Genomic DNA, 15,211 nt, shown 5'->3' with positions numbered 1-15,211 from the left:
GCTGTTTAATGTTTTAAGTAATCTTCTTGTCCACATAGACATCAATGGGAATTGCGTTATAACGATCACCATTCCGCGTAGTTTTTTCTAACACTTTTTCTCCATTGATGTATATGGGGAGGATATGTGCACGAGAACCTCAAGTCAGGCCTTAGCTTTTGTACGGTATGGAGCTTAACGCACCATACCGCACAGAAAAAGGGTTTTGTGTAACTTGTAATGGCAGCGCTATGAAAAGTGTGGTACTGCAAAATTTTTAGCATTATTTACGCACCGGGTTTAGCGCACAAATTATAATCTTGGAGAATGTGCTTAATCTCAAATAAAAAAATTGACAAGCAAAGGTCTTCCGTTATCATCTTTGATTTAAAATCTGAAGAAGAACAATATTTTTCTGTCACCGAACAAGGGGTGAACTCTATTTTTAAAAGGCAGAAGACTAAAAAAGCACCAGGCCCTGACAATATTTTTTTTGCTATATTGAAACATTGTGCTCACCAACTTGAACAGATTTTGAGCATGAATGATTACAGGCCTCTTGCTCTAACATCTGTTGATATGAAATGCTTTGAAAGAATTATGCTGTGGCATCTAAAAGCCTTGACTGACACCCTTCTAGATCCACTACAGTTTGCATACGGATGTAATAAATTTGTGGATGATGCGATCATTACATTATTTGGATAATTCTTGCAAACAGTGCAGACAAATAATGGAAGACAAATAATGGAAGAAGACAGTAAGAAAAAATTAATCTGATTCATCTCACCCTAGCCATTGTTTTGTTTTTTTTTAATCGTCTATCTTTTTAACGCAGGCCAAGGTTTTATGATCTCAGAAAAATGGTTCTGAATAGTTTTTCCCCAGGCTATTAAAATAGCAAACAAGAATACTTCTCTTATTTCAATTTTATTTTATGGTTAGATTTTTACAATGCTGATTGTATTTGTTTGTTCATTGTCATCTAAAACATTTGCACCATTAAAAATTCCATGTATATATTTTTTTTATACTTAACGAATAAATTATTCTATTCTATTCTCAAACAATATGACCAATCACAGTAGCTGCAATACAATAGACCAAGAAAAACTCCCAACCCTTAGTAACACCAATTAAAAAAAGGGACAAATGATGAACACAAAATAAAAAACACTCCCTCCATGTCTCAGAACTTTGATCACTACAAAGTGAACTCTAATCATTATAAAGTGCAAACCCATACCTTGTAAAGGGCCCTTAGTAACTACAAGATAATCTCATAATAGTACACCCCGAAAGCATCATACGTAACCCTAACCTATGATTTGGCCACTAAACCTTTAGCATAACTATCTCTAGAGCAACCAACCACACTGATCTAGTTTAACCAATCAGAGGGGTGGCTGTCACAAGGGATAGAACTAACATGAGGGATAACAACTCCCACTACAGCTAAAATCCAACCTAGACAAAAGGCGTTCATCAGAAGCTCTTCCTAGACCTGCCTAACCTAGACCTACCTAATACATTTGACAGTGCCACTTTCTACAGCTAGGAGCCCCCTATACTGTGCACTTGTATAACCTAACAAATGTAATGCTCGTGGTATATTCCACTATCAGACCAAACTTGGCCAGTAGTCTCCTTATCCCGGCGTCAAACTGGAATGATAAGGAATATCCCAGATCAGAGAAAGTTCCCAAAATGAGGTAAGCAGTACTCACACTATGCAGGGTAGTCTTTGGCAGCTGCAGGTAGGAATCAGCGGTTAGGCAGTTCAAGGATAAACCACTTGAAGGACTGGAAACAGACAGGATAGTTTCTGACGGCAAAAATAGGGAATCCAGCGGCAAGGCAGTTCAAGGGTAAATCAATAGAATGGTCAGGCAGGCAGAGTTCGGCAACAGAATGGCAATCCAATATTTTAGGGTTAAAGCAAGCAGAGAAGTCAAAACAGGCAGAGTTCATCAACAGTAAAGCAGTCCAGCAATTCAGGGGTTAAATCAAGTAGAGGAGTCAAAATAGTCAGAGTTCATCAACGGTAAAGCAATCCAGCGATTCAGTGGTTAAGGCAAGCAGAGTAGTCAAAACAGGCAGAGTTAATCAACAGTAAAGCAATCCAGCAATTCAGGGGTTAAGGCAAGCAGCGTAGTCAAAGAGGCAGAGTTCATCAACAGTTAAGCAATCCAGCAATGCAGAGTTTATGGCAAGCAGCGTAGTCAAACAGGCAGAGTTCATCAATAGTGAATTAATACAGCATACAGATATACAGCACCCAGGAGCACAAGAAGTATTACATATACTTGGGCACAAGTGAGAGTGATTGAGGCCTTTACATAGGGAAGACAGGGTGGGCGGTGATGAGTAAAGTAAGGGCTTCTTTGGCACCTAAGACATGGCATACCTATGAAAACCACTGGTTGGCTTGGGTCTGCTTTGCCGGCCGACAGGGGTTCTCGGTCCAATCGGCTACACAGGTACTTGATTGGTTAGCGGGCTTGCATAGGCAGATGGTGTCTAGGCTAGCAGTGCAGGGCAGGTTGGCTGTGATCTCGTTCTTTAACAAAACATTTGGGATTGCTGACTATTCGCGCTCGTTCCTGGTGAGACAGGTCCTGAAGGGGTGGGGGCGGATGTCCCCACACAACAAGGACCGTAGGGAGCCCATCACACCATTGAGATTGTGTGAGCTAGTGAGGAAACTGCAGTCAGTGTGCTCATCAAGGTATGAGGCTTTACTCTTTCAGGTGGCTTTTTCGTTTGCCCTGGCAGGGGCCTTGAGAGTTGGTGAGGCAGGTGGCGTCATATGGGAACATGTGCGGCCTGCTGAAAGTGGTTTGTTACTACTAGTCCCTAGGTCTAAAACGGACCCAGAGGGAAAGGGGGCGTGGCTCCCACTGCACAGACATGAATTCCCGGAATGTTGCCCGATTAGGATTTTCAAGGAATATTGTCACGTGAGACCGCAGGGCTCTCCGCAGTTATTCATACACGAGGACGGGTCTTCTCTATCGATCCTGCAATTTAAAAAGGTGCTAGCTAGGGTAGCAGCTGCTGCGGGCCTTGACCCTGCGAGAATTGCGTCCCTTTCATTTAGGATTGGGGCGGCCATAAGCACGGCTGGCGGTGGGGCCTCCGAGGCGGATATCAAGAAGCTAGGGCGTTGGAAATCAGGCAGATTTAAGTTGTATATTCGTCCATTGGGGGGCAAGCCTCATTAGGGCTAGGCCCCAAACAAGGGGGGAGGGGGCCACAGCGCTACGTTGGTTTGGGGAGTAGGAGGTTGTTGTAATTCTCTGCTTCCAAAGGTTGCGTGTTGGTTCAGCCTTGTATCATGTTATTTCAGGCAAGAATTCTTCCCTGAGGCGTGTCTGGATAGTGGGGCACTCATTCGTGCATTGGGCGTCCATCAGGGCTTTGCAGCGGCCGGACGGGAAGCAGTTGGGATTTCTCGCATCCAGAGCTAGTATTCGGTGCCTAGGGTGCAGGTGTTTAACGTGGAACAAGTTGCCTACTCTTCTTCAGGATGCTCACAGGAGGTAGGGGCAACCTCACATTATTGTACTGCACCTAGGGGGGAACGACATGGGGTCTGTTCCAGTTTTGGACCTAATTAGGAGAATGGCTTCAGATGTACATTGGGTATGCGCTTGGCTTAAGGATGTCAAGATTGGGTGGTCCAACGTGGTTGCACGACTGCGTTGGAGGTACATTATTACTCAGAGGGCAGCATACAATGTGAGGAAGAAGCTAAACAGGGTGATGGGGAGAATGGTCACGGCGTTAAGTGGTTTTGCCATAAGGCACGATACTCTAACGGCTGACAATAAGTCTCCCTATCGCCCTGATGGCGTACATCTCACGGATGTGGGATTGGACATTTTCCTCGGGGATCTTTGTAAAGCTCTTTTATCTGTAGTTTAAAAAAAATAAATATATATATATATATATATATATATATATATATATAAAAGAAAAGGTATCGTGATATAAGGGCATCTAAATAAATCCTTTATGAATCACCTAACTAATATGAGGTGATGCTATCGTTAGATAATGATGTGATAAATATTATCTAGATAAAACTATCCTGAGAAATGTACCTGAAGAAATATATAGATTACTACTGAAAGAAGAATTATGTTAAAACATATAGTACCTCAAATAAATATCGAATAGAACAACTCAGGTAAAATGCAATAAAATAAAATAATATGAGTTAAACAAAGAAAGAAATGAAACATGAAAAAATGACAAGATCTAAAATAAAGTCCACAAGAATAATGACATTTGTAAAATCACCAGAGGATACACACTATACGAATGCAAAGTCTATGATACACCCGTGTAGATATCAGAGGTGATATTTTGATACTTTTGTCTCCGTGGTGACTTGTCAAAAACAGATGTGCTGGGTAGAGTGTGAGAGTTTCTTGTCCGTTAGTGCATAAAGATGGGTACTCACCAGATTTCACCTCAATCTAATGATGTAAGTGTCTTGCCCGTAAAAGTATTTACTTCTGGTGGTTTGTGCAATCTTTAGCCAAAAACGTTAGGGACTGTGCCTCCCGTTCTTCCCCAGCTGATGATTAGGATCTGTGTAAAACTCCAGGATAAGCGTGCATAAAACAAAGAGGAAAGCTAATAGTGTATTACCGTTTTTTATTGGTTAGACAAATACACACATATATAGGAATCCCTTGTAATTGTGCTTACTAGAAGAAACCTCAGCAGATGAGGTATGTAACAGATAAGATCAGATCAATGCAAATCACAGTTGCGGTAAAAACATTTTCCATAAAAACGTATACATCGATAAAAGTGCACTACCAGGACCGGGTAGCCCGTATTGTGTCGCCTGTACTCCATTTTCACCTTGCCACAAAATGCAGGCGTAGTAAGCCTTACGCTGTGTATTGGAGCCCCGTAACTCCCTAAACTGGCTGCAAAATAAAACCTAACACCTAACGCATGCGCAATGTCTATGTACCTGTCAACCCTGATCCCCCGCCGCATCCCTAATAAAGTGTTTAACCCCTAAACCACCGCTCCCGGACCCCACCGCTACCTACATTAAATGTCTAACCCCCTAATGTGATCCCCCTACACCGCCGCCATCTATATTAAAATTATTACCCCCTAATGTGAGCCCCCTACACCGCCGCCACCTATTATAACTATATTACCCCCTAATATGATCCCCCTACACAGCCACCACCTATTTAAACTATATTACTCCCTAATATGACCCCCCTACACCGCCGCCACCTATTTAAACTATATTACCCCCTAATGTGAGCCCCCTACACCGCCACCACCGATTTAAACTATATTACCCCCTAATGTGAGCCCCCTATACCGCCGCCACCTATTTAAACTATATTAACCCCTAATGTGAGCCCCCTACACCCCCGCCACCTATATTATATGTACTACCCCCTAATCTGACCCCCTTATACCGACGCCACCTATATTAAAATTATTAACCCCTAATCTAATCCCCTTATACCGCCACCTATATTAAAGTTATTAACCCCTAAAATACTAAAATTTCCCTACCACTAAACCTAAGTCTAACCCTACAAATAGCCCTGAAAAGGGCCTTTTGCATGGCATTGCCCCAAAGTAAACAGCTCTATTACCAGCCCTTAAAAGGGCCTTTTGCGGGGCATTGCCCCAATGTAATGAGCTCTTTTACCAGCCCTTAAAAGGGCCTTTTGCGGTGTATTGTCACACAGTAATCAGCTCTTTTACCTGTAATCTAATCCCCTTACACCGCCAACACCTAAAATAAATGTATTACCCCCTAATCTAATCCCCCTACACCGCCGCCACCTATATTAAATATATTAACCCCTAATCTGACCCCCCTACACCGCCGCCACCTATATTAACTATATTAACCCTAATTATATTAGGGTTAATATAGTTAATATAGTTATAATATTATGTATATTATTAATATAGTTAATAATTAATATAGTTATTATATTATATATTAACTATATTAACCCTATCTAACTCTAACAACCCCTAACTTAATTATTATTAAAATAAATCTAAATAATATTAATAATATTAACTAAATTATTCCTATTTAAATCTAAATACTTACCTATAAAATAAACCCTAAGATAGCTACAATATAATTAATAATTACATTGTAGCTATTTTAGGGTTTATATGTATTTTACAGGTAACTTGGTATTTATTTTAACTAGGTACAATAGCTATTAAATAGTTAATAACTATTTAATAGCTACCTAGCTAAAATAATTACCAAATTACCTGTAAAATAAATCCTAACCTAAGTTACAAATACACCTACACTATCAATAAATTAATTAAATAAACTATAAATATCTAAAGTAAAATACAATTAAATACACTAAACTAAATTACAAAAAACAAACACTAAATTATAAAAAATAAAAAAAAGATTACAAGAATTTTAAGATAATTACACCTAATCTAAGCCCCCTAATAAAATAACAAAGCCCCGATGGGGAGGAGCCAACCGGGCGTCTGAGCGGTCGCACATTGAGAGAGCTCTGCTCATATAATATTTATAATTCAGAACTAGACCGCTCAGTATTGCCCAAATTATCACTAAATTGTAACTAAGGATCTGGGGCTTAGTGCTACAGGGTCCAGTAGGACAGAAAGGTCTTAAAGCCACTGCCTGGAGAACTCTTTTTCTAATCGCAGTTCACACGCTGCCTGCCTGAGAAGCGGCCATTTTAAGGACGGTGTGGAGCTCAGTTATAAGTGAGTGAAGTATCTTTCTTCCAAATAGTGTTCTTAATTTTACCCCATGACGGAAACTACCATGGAAGCCTTACTGCGGCTACTAGCCGACAAGATGGAGAGCCAATTCAATTCTCTTACGGCAATTCTCAGAAACGAGTGGAGTCCTACTTCTACAGGAGAAACTGACGGTCTACCTGTGCAAGCCCCTTGCAGTTTGCGAGATGTGGGTATAAGAGTTGGGCTTCTAACGGGAGAACCGGCGGAACTGGCTTCACCAGATGAGAGACAAGTTAGTGCCATTTCACAAAACCCGACGGAGAGACATGCAGGATGCATAGCGGTCCCAAATGAAGGCTGTAGCCGTCTGACAGACTCTATAAAGTTAGTGTTTAACCCCCCGACTATGCGGCTAACCTCTAAGGGACACCAGGTTCAAATTATTCGTGGACTGAACGCTAATGCTAACATGAAACCTGATCTAGCTTCCACGACCTCTGGCTTTTGCTCGGATGTTCTGGTTGAGAGCAGACCTGAGAAGAAGACCAGTTCCACATTATGCCCTGACAGCACGGGACACAGCTTATGCAATGCTCGCATTCTAGCATCTGATACTAAGAGCAGCTTACTATCTACGCGGTGCTCTATAAATATGGGTAGCAATTCAAGTAAAACTGAAGTTCACAACTCACTGCCGCCCAATTTGAGAGAGGTGAGTGCTGATATAAACTGTTGGGGACTTACAGAGAGACTAAAGACGGTGCTATATGCACACTCCGCCATGTTGGTCTCGCTTAACCTCCTTACCAGTGCGCACACTACCTCTTTTGCGCCTCTATTCCTGAAATCAAAGACAGTGGCTCAGATTTCAGAAACTTACCCACTTTGGTTAGTACCTACACACCCTGGAGAGCTTTTCCTACAGTACCCACCTCTTCACGGCTTTGATTACTGTCTATGTTATGCTGACAGCCGGTCTGTAGATCCTCCTACAGGGATCGGGTAATGAGTGACAGTATAGCAGACTCTCAGTGCGTGCTTTATGTCTTTACATTTTAAGTGTAAACTGTTAGTGTTGGACCTATGTTGTGTGAGATATGTTTCCCAGCATGACGATCTATTGATCTGAAGAACGGGGCACTGAGAATAATTCCGCTCTTAGCTTAGATATGGGTCCTCTCTGGTGACCCGGGTTTGCGACTCCTATCCCACTTAAAGCAAAATCTCAAGAGAAGAACCTGCAAGAAAGAGAAGTGCCACGTAGGTCTTTAATGACCCCTTTTACTTTACCATCGACAGACTGACTTGGGTAATAGTAAAGAGACAGACCCGCTATGATATTAGTTGACTTTAATATGGAAGCCTGGATACTACCTCAAATATTTGAGTGTCTTATTGAGATTATATATCTACACATATTGTTTTGTTTTTTGCTTCAGGGCAAGATGTTTCTCTGTGGAACACACTTTTGAACTTCTGTCAGGTTTTGAAAACTGCAATCAGCAGCTAACTATCGATGATGTTGTAAACTATGCAAGTAAGGCAACTCAAACCCTTATCTCCTACTTTTTAGTATGTGCACATGGTCTCAATTTAACTTTGTTCTCATACTACCCCTTACTTGCATTGTTTGAAACACTTTTATTAATAACTAGTTACTGCTAACTTATAAACTTAACTCAAATATTCTCACATATTGAGAATGAACACTACTGATCCTTACTCTGTTGTGTCATATCCTGTTAGATGCAGTTACTATTGTTCTTTATCAGTTATATAATTGCCATATGTTCACCTCACAGCTAAGGCTCAAAATAGCATTGTGACTACTTTATCTGCTAGCAGTAAAATATTAGACATATGATCATATAGCTCCCTATAGATCACTTAGATATATTTTCTATTGTCAACCTCTGCCTTTATCCATTTTATAACCCAATTGTCTCTGACCTTTGCAGAAGTTCTACCACTGTTTAATTATTTGCTACCAGGTTTTCTGTTATGTGTCACATTTTCCAGTAACTCTATAGACATATAGGTTCCCACCTTTAGCCCTATTGTTAAATAAGGCCCTGTTAGTTTGACGACTACCCTAAATGTTTATCTTATTTATCTTTGTTATACCTTTAGTGTCTGGTTGAATGTCCTGGATGGATCCACGACGCATTCCTTAACTTAGTTCCAGTATAACTTACTAACAGACATAAATCAATTTTCTTATAGCACATACCTTGTTGCTACCCTAAATGTTTAAACTTATCTTTGATGTTGAGTTTGTTTGTTCCTGGTTGAAAAACACACTACTTAAAGGTCTCCAAACAATACTTTTCAGTTCGAGAGCCACTTTAGTTCTACTGTGGTCTCTCAATACATGTCATAAAGGTTGCTGCTGGGCTGTGTTAACTGGGAAAGCGCGGCTCAGCATATCAGACAAATTAATGATCTTGGTTTGGGTATAGAAGTAGTAACTAATAGTATACATTGTGTAGGAGATATCTGACTCTGTGGGTGCTTTATTTGTCTTTGTTTTTCATATACTTAGTTATCCCCCCCTGTTTGTATCCTTCTTAAGAAAACTTCCCTTATTTTTACATACCCCAGGTTAAATTTACTCATGATGTGATTAGAGGATAATTATGTCTCGTAGTGCATATTAAAGATCTGAGTTCTCAGGGCATTTAAAAATCTGACATACTAAATGGCTCCGCCCTCCACCCCTCCTACTTTATTTTGAGCGGCTCTTGCCCGCTGCATCCCCCTTCCCCATAAAACTATAGAGCTACCTCCTCCCTAGCCCTTCCCTTACCTGAATAGATACCTTACCCTTTTTCTTATATAGCTGGGAGAGGACCATTCTTGTTTATATTGCATTTATAATACTCTATAATAAAACTGAAGTCTCTCTATAAGATAGCCCACATTCCATGGTAACGCTTGAGATATTGGAATGCATTACATTGTTGATTATACTATGTATACATTGATCTGTAAACGTTTTGGGGCATACCCTATATCCTGTATTTGTTTATGACTTCAATAAAAATCATTTAAAAAATAAAAATAACAAAGCCCCCCCAAAATAAAAAAATTCCCTACCCTAATCTAAATTACAAAAAGTAATCAGCTCTATTACCAGGCCTTAAAAGGGCCTTTTGTGGGGCATTGCCCCAAAGTAATCAGCACTTTTACCTGTAAAAAAAAAGAACAACCCCCCATTACAACCCACCACCCACATACCCCTACTCTAACCCACCCAATCCCCCCTTAAAAAACCTAAGTCTAACCCCCAAGTGCTCCTTACCTGTCCTGAAGACCGGGCGGAGAAGGTCCTGTTCCAGGCGGAGAAGTCTTCCAGGCGGCGACCTCTTCTTCCAGGATCCAGCCGGCGCGGAGTGGAGGAGTTGAAGACCGATGACCGCGGAGCTGAAGACCATCCATCTGGAACTGAAGACCGGCAATGCTGGAACTGAAGATCGGTGGCGCTGGAACTGAAGGCCGGAGCGTGGAGGATCCTCTTCATACGATCGCCGCCGTACACTGAATAGGAATTCAAGGTACGCGATTAAATATGGCGTCCCTTGAATTCCTATTGGCTGATTTGAGCCTTCAAATTCAAATCAGCCAATCGGATGCGAGCTACTTTAATTCTATTGGCTGATTTGAATAGCCAATAGAATAAGAGCTACTGTAATTCTATTGGCTATTCTAATCAGCCAATAGAATTACAGTAGCTCTTATTCTATTGGCTATTCAAATCAGCCAATAGAATTAAAGTAGCTTGCATCGATTGGCTGATTTGAATTTGAAGGCTCAAATCAGCCAATAGGAATTCAAGGGACAACATTTTTAATCGCGTACCTTGAATTCCTATTCAGTGTACTGCGGAAATCGTATGAAGAGGATCCTCCACGCTCCGGCTCCGGTCTTCATTTCCAGCGTCGCCGATCTTCAGTTCCAGCATCGCCGGTCTTCAGTTCCAGATGGACGGTCTTCAGCTGCACGGTCATCGGTCTTCAACTCCTCTGCTCCGCACCGGCTGGAAACTGGAAGAAGAAGAGGTCGCCACCTGGAAGAAGACTTCTCCGCCTGGAACAGGACCTTCTTCGCTGGTCTTCAGGACAGGTAAGGAGCACTTGGGGGTTAGACTTAGGTTTTTTTAAGGAGTGAATGGGTGAGTTAGAGTAGGGGTATGTGGGTGGTGGGTTGTAATGGGGGGGTTGTTCTTTTTTTTACAGGTAAAAGAGCTGATTACTTTGTGACAATGCCCTGCAAAAGGCCCTTTTAAGGGCTGGTAAAAGAGCTCATTACTTTGGGGCAATGCCCCGCAAAAGGCCCTTTTAAGGGCTGGCAATAGAACTGGTTACTTTGGGGCAATGCCACGCAAAAGGCCCTTTTCAGGGCTATTTGTAGGGTTAGACTTAGGTTTAGTGGTAGGTAAATTTTAGTATTTTAGGGGTTAATAAATTTAATATAGGTGGCGGGGGTATAGGGGGATTAGATTAAGGGTTAATAATTTTAATATAGGTGGCGGCGGTGTAAGGGGGTCAGATTAGGGGGTAGTACATATAATATAGGTGGCGGCGGTGTAGGAAGATCACATTAGGGGTTAATATAGTTTAAATAGGTGGCGGCGGTGTAGGTGGATCATATTAGGGGGGTAATATAGGTTAATGTAGCTGGCGGCGGTGTAAGGGGGTCAGATTCGGGGGTAGTACATATAATGTAGGTGGCGGCGGGGTAGGAGGCTCACATTAGGGGGTAATATAGTTAAAATAGGTGGCGGCGGTGTAGAGGGGTCATATTAGGGGATAATATAGTTAATGTAGCTTGGCGGCAGGGGTCCGGGAGCGGCGGGTTTAGAGGTTAATACATTTATTGTTAGGAGTGAGAGGGGGGATTGTGGATAGAGGGGTATACAAGTTGGGCTATGTTTGGGAGGGCGTGTTAGACAATTACGGGTGATTTTATAATTTAGTCAGTTTTTTTTGAGCCGCGGCAGCTTCTAAAGTGCCGTAAGTCACTGGGCGACTCCAGAAATTTGTACTTACGCTGATTTCTGGACATCCCGTAGTTTTGTCAGACTTACGGCACTTTAGCATCTGACGGCGCCGTATATGTTATAGCTCGAGTTGCGAGCTGAAACTATGGGGTGGCGCAGGTTTTCCACGCTTGCGCCGAAACCTGCGCCGGTATAGCGATCGTGCCCCAAGTCTGCAGTGCGGGGTTTAATTCCTGAGTAAGCTGTGACAATTATATATCCTTAGATTTCTATGGCTTTTTCTCTTATTTGTCATGTTTACATAACTGCACTTTTGAATGTTTTCTCATGTGAATATTTGGCAATAGTTTTTTTTTTATATTTGCCTTTCTTTCCCTTGTAGATTTAACAGTACTTCTGTCCATCTCTGGCAAGTTGTTGCTTGGGGACTAAGTATCCAAGTATATTAGTCGATCAGGAGATGATCAGTGGATACCTGCCGTTAATGGGCACAATTACATATGCGGCGTCGCCCGTAAAAGCTGGCGACGCCGGTTTTTACGCGGTTTTGGTATCACTTATACAGCGTAGCATATATTTTACCCCTTGCCCGCATTTTTTACTCCCATAAACTAACATAGAATTTGGAGAGAACAATGAAAAATTAACATTTTATTACCTTATCTCTTATAGAACCCACTGGGATTGTAATTTATTCTACTGGCGGTGTTAACACAGCTTGGCCTTGAGGCCAACATATTTAAGGATGGGTGGGAATACCACAGGCTAAATAAAATATTTCAAATGCAATTATAAGGGTAAAGGAAATATTTGTAAACAATGTAATACACTCCAGCAGGTAAAGTGGATCATTGAGAACAAATTAAAGGGAAAAACATTTTTGAGTAAACTATCCCTTTAAACCTTGCTGCTCACTTAATTATTAAAATCAATATTCCTCCTCTGAAATTGTGTCAAACTAATCACAAACAGCACAACCTCTCACCTGCAGCCTTAAAACACCTGACAATGCACACCCTATCAGTAACATCAGTATTGTACTGTATATACCCATGTGTCAATTTATATTGTATGTGAGATACATTTATTTACATCTTATAAGTGAGTATTACTATATGTACCCTTTCATACACAACTATTTGGATGTGAGTTATAGTACAAGAATATGTCATAAACATGATAATATTACCTGTTTTTTTTATTGCCATTTCAACACAGGTCATATTATATGTTTTAACAATATTAGTGTAATAAGACATACCTCACATTGATGTGTATGACAATTACATGGTAAATAACAGAGGACAAGGTTTATGGTGAACTATAATATATATATATATATATATATATATATATATATATATATATATATATATATATATACATATATATATTTTTTTTTTTTGGCTTCTTGGATGAGGGAGCTGAGGTGCCTGTAGTGGATTGCCTTGTTCTCCTTGTTCTAGCAGATTCTGTTTCTGCTGGTGTGCTGACCACAGATGATAGACCGGAGGCAGTGTCCTGCTGGTGTGTAAAGTGCTCAACCATCATACCCAAAAGTTGATTTTGTTCTCTCCATCTATTGTCCATCTGCATCTGCATATCAGACAGAATTTGCATCATCTGTGACTGGTTTTGAACACATGCACTTAACGATGCTGCCATGTCCCTCTTCAGCTGTATGCTACGTCTGTGTAACCTCTTTTGACCCCTGAAGAACCTCTCTTGGCCTCTTTGTATGCTCTCAGTGCTTGTGACGAGCCTCCTCTGGAGTGTAATGTATTCCTCACCCAGGGGAGAATACAATGTATCCTCAGACTCTTGAGCCACACACTATGAGCAGTTTACAGGGATATATATATACATGTACAGTTGCAACTTACTGGGCTTTCACAAATGACGCATCTTTGGAGCAGATTTGCAAAACTGCCATATAGGGGCATGTTTATCAAGCTCTGTATGGAGCTTGAGGCCCCGTGTTTGGAGCTTGAGGCCTGAAGGCTCGCCGGAAAACAGAAGTTATGAAGCAGCGGTCTAAAGACCGCTGCTCCATAACTTGTCCACCTGCTCTGAGGTGGCGGACAGAAATCAACCCGATCGAATATGATCGGGTTGATTGATACAACATACTAGCGGCCGCACATCTGCAAGGGGTGGCATTGCACCAGCAGTTCACAAGAACTGCTGGTGCAATGATAAATGCCGACATTTATCGATGTGTAATGATGTGCAGCGGACATGATATGCTACTTCGTATCATGTCCGCTCACACATTGATACATATGCCCCAGAGTCTTCTTGTTTAGGGTGCCAGGAATCAGACTGAGACGAGAAGTGCAAAAAATAATCACACCTTTATTAATAGCAAAAAATAATAAAAAGTCCATAAGTCAAATAACAAGCCAGGAATCAAAACCAGAGCTGGTAGTCAGATGAGCCGAGTCAGGAGCCAAAGCAAATAGTCAGACGAGCCGGGAATCAGGAACAAGAAGAACAGCAGAGTCAGGAACAAGCCAGGGATCAGGAACCAGGAGGGACGTCAGATAGTCAGGTAATTCCCAGGAGCTCTCATAAACAGGTCTGAGACAACACAAGAGCAAAGCATACTGAACAGAGGCCCTTTAAAATAATAAGTGAGGACATCACAATTCTGAGACTGCATCCTAGTCTCACACGGAGGATGTACACCAGTCTGGCCATAAAAGGAAGTGCAGGAAATGAGCAGCATCACACAGTATGCCACCAGAGTCAGCCAAGAAAGGGGAGTAAAATGGCTGCCAGCAGCACATGGCAAACAAAACAGGGAAAAAAAACCCTGACACTTCTCTTCAAATCTTTTCCATTTTTAACGCTTTGGATGTTTTTTTTGCTTCTTTGCAAGCAGCGTTTGGCAGGAAAGTGCTTCAGGCCGCAGTGTCTGATAAATAGGAACTGCCTGAAAATTGTCCCACCCTTTTCCTAACATGGACTATCTGCTTGGGTATTAATCTCACATGTTATGGAGCCCTATGAACTATCATCATTATACGAAAGAAAACATAAATTATGCTTACCTGATCAATTCTTTTCTCTTGAAATGATGATAGTCCTTAGGCCCCACCCATTTAAATTTTTTGGGCGACAGTTCTGATTTGCACCTCTATAAACCCTGCTCCTGTCTTTCCTACCTATCTGTTCATATTCTCTACTCGGCTATACATTAAACTGAGGAGAGGTGGGACGGAATTTAAGCTCTTGTGTGGGTTCTTGGCCTCTCCTAGTGGTGGGAATTTTATTCCCCATGTTATAGAGCCCTAATGGGACTATCATCATTCCGAAAGAAAAATAATTTATCAGTTAAGCATAAATTATGTTTTTTGCAACCATCAAGTGTTTTGTAAATGATTTGTTAAATGCTAAGTACTTAGTAAGTGCACACATATAAATAAAGATATAACATTTTCAGAATGTATTTGTCTCCTTCAGCAGCAAACAGGAATCATT

The sequence above is a fragment of the Bombina bombina genome, chromosome 2, assembly GCF_027579735.1.
Source record: "Bombina bombina isolate aBomBom1 chromosome 2, aBomBom1.pri, whole genome shotgun sequence".
NCBI classification, from domain to species: Eukaryota; Metazoa; Chordata; class Amphibia; order Anura; family Bombinatoridae; genus Bombina; species Bombina bombina.
The sequence above is the reverse complement of the archived record's forward strand: the minus strand, read 5'-3'. Positions refer to the sequence as shown.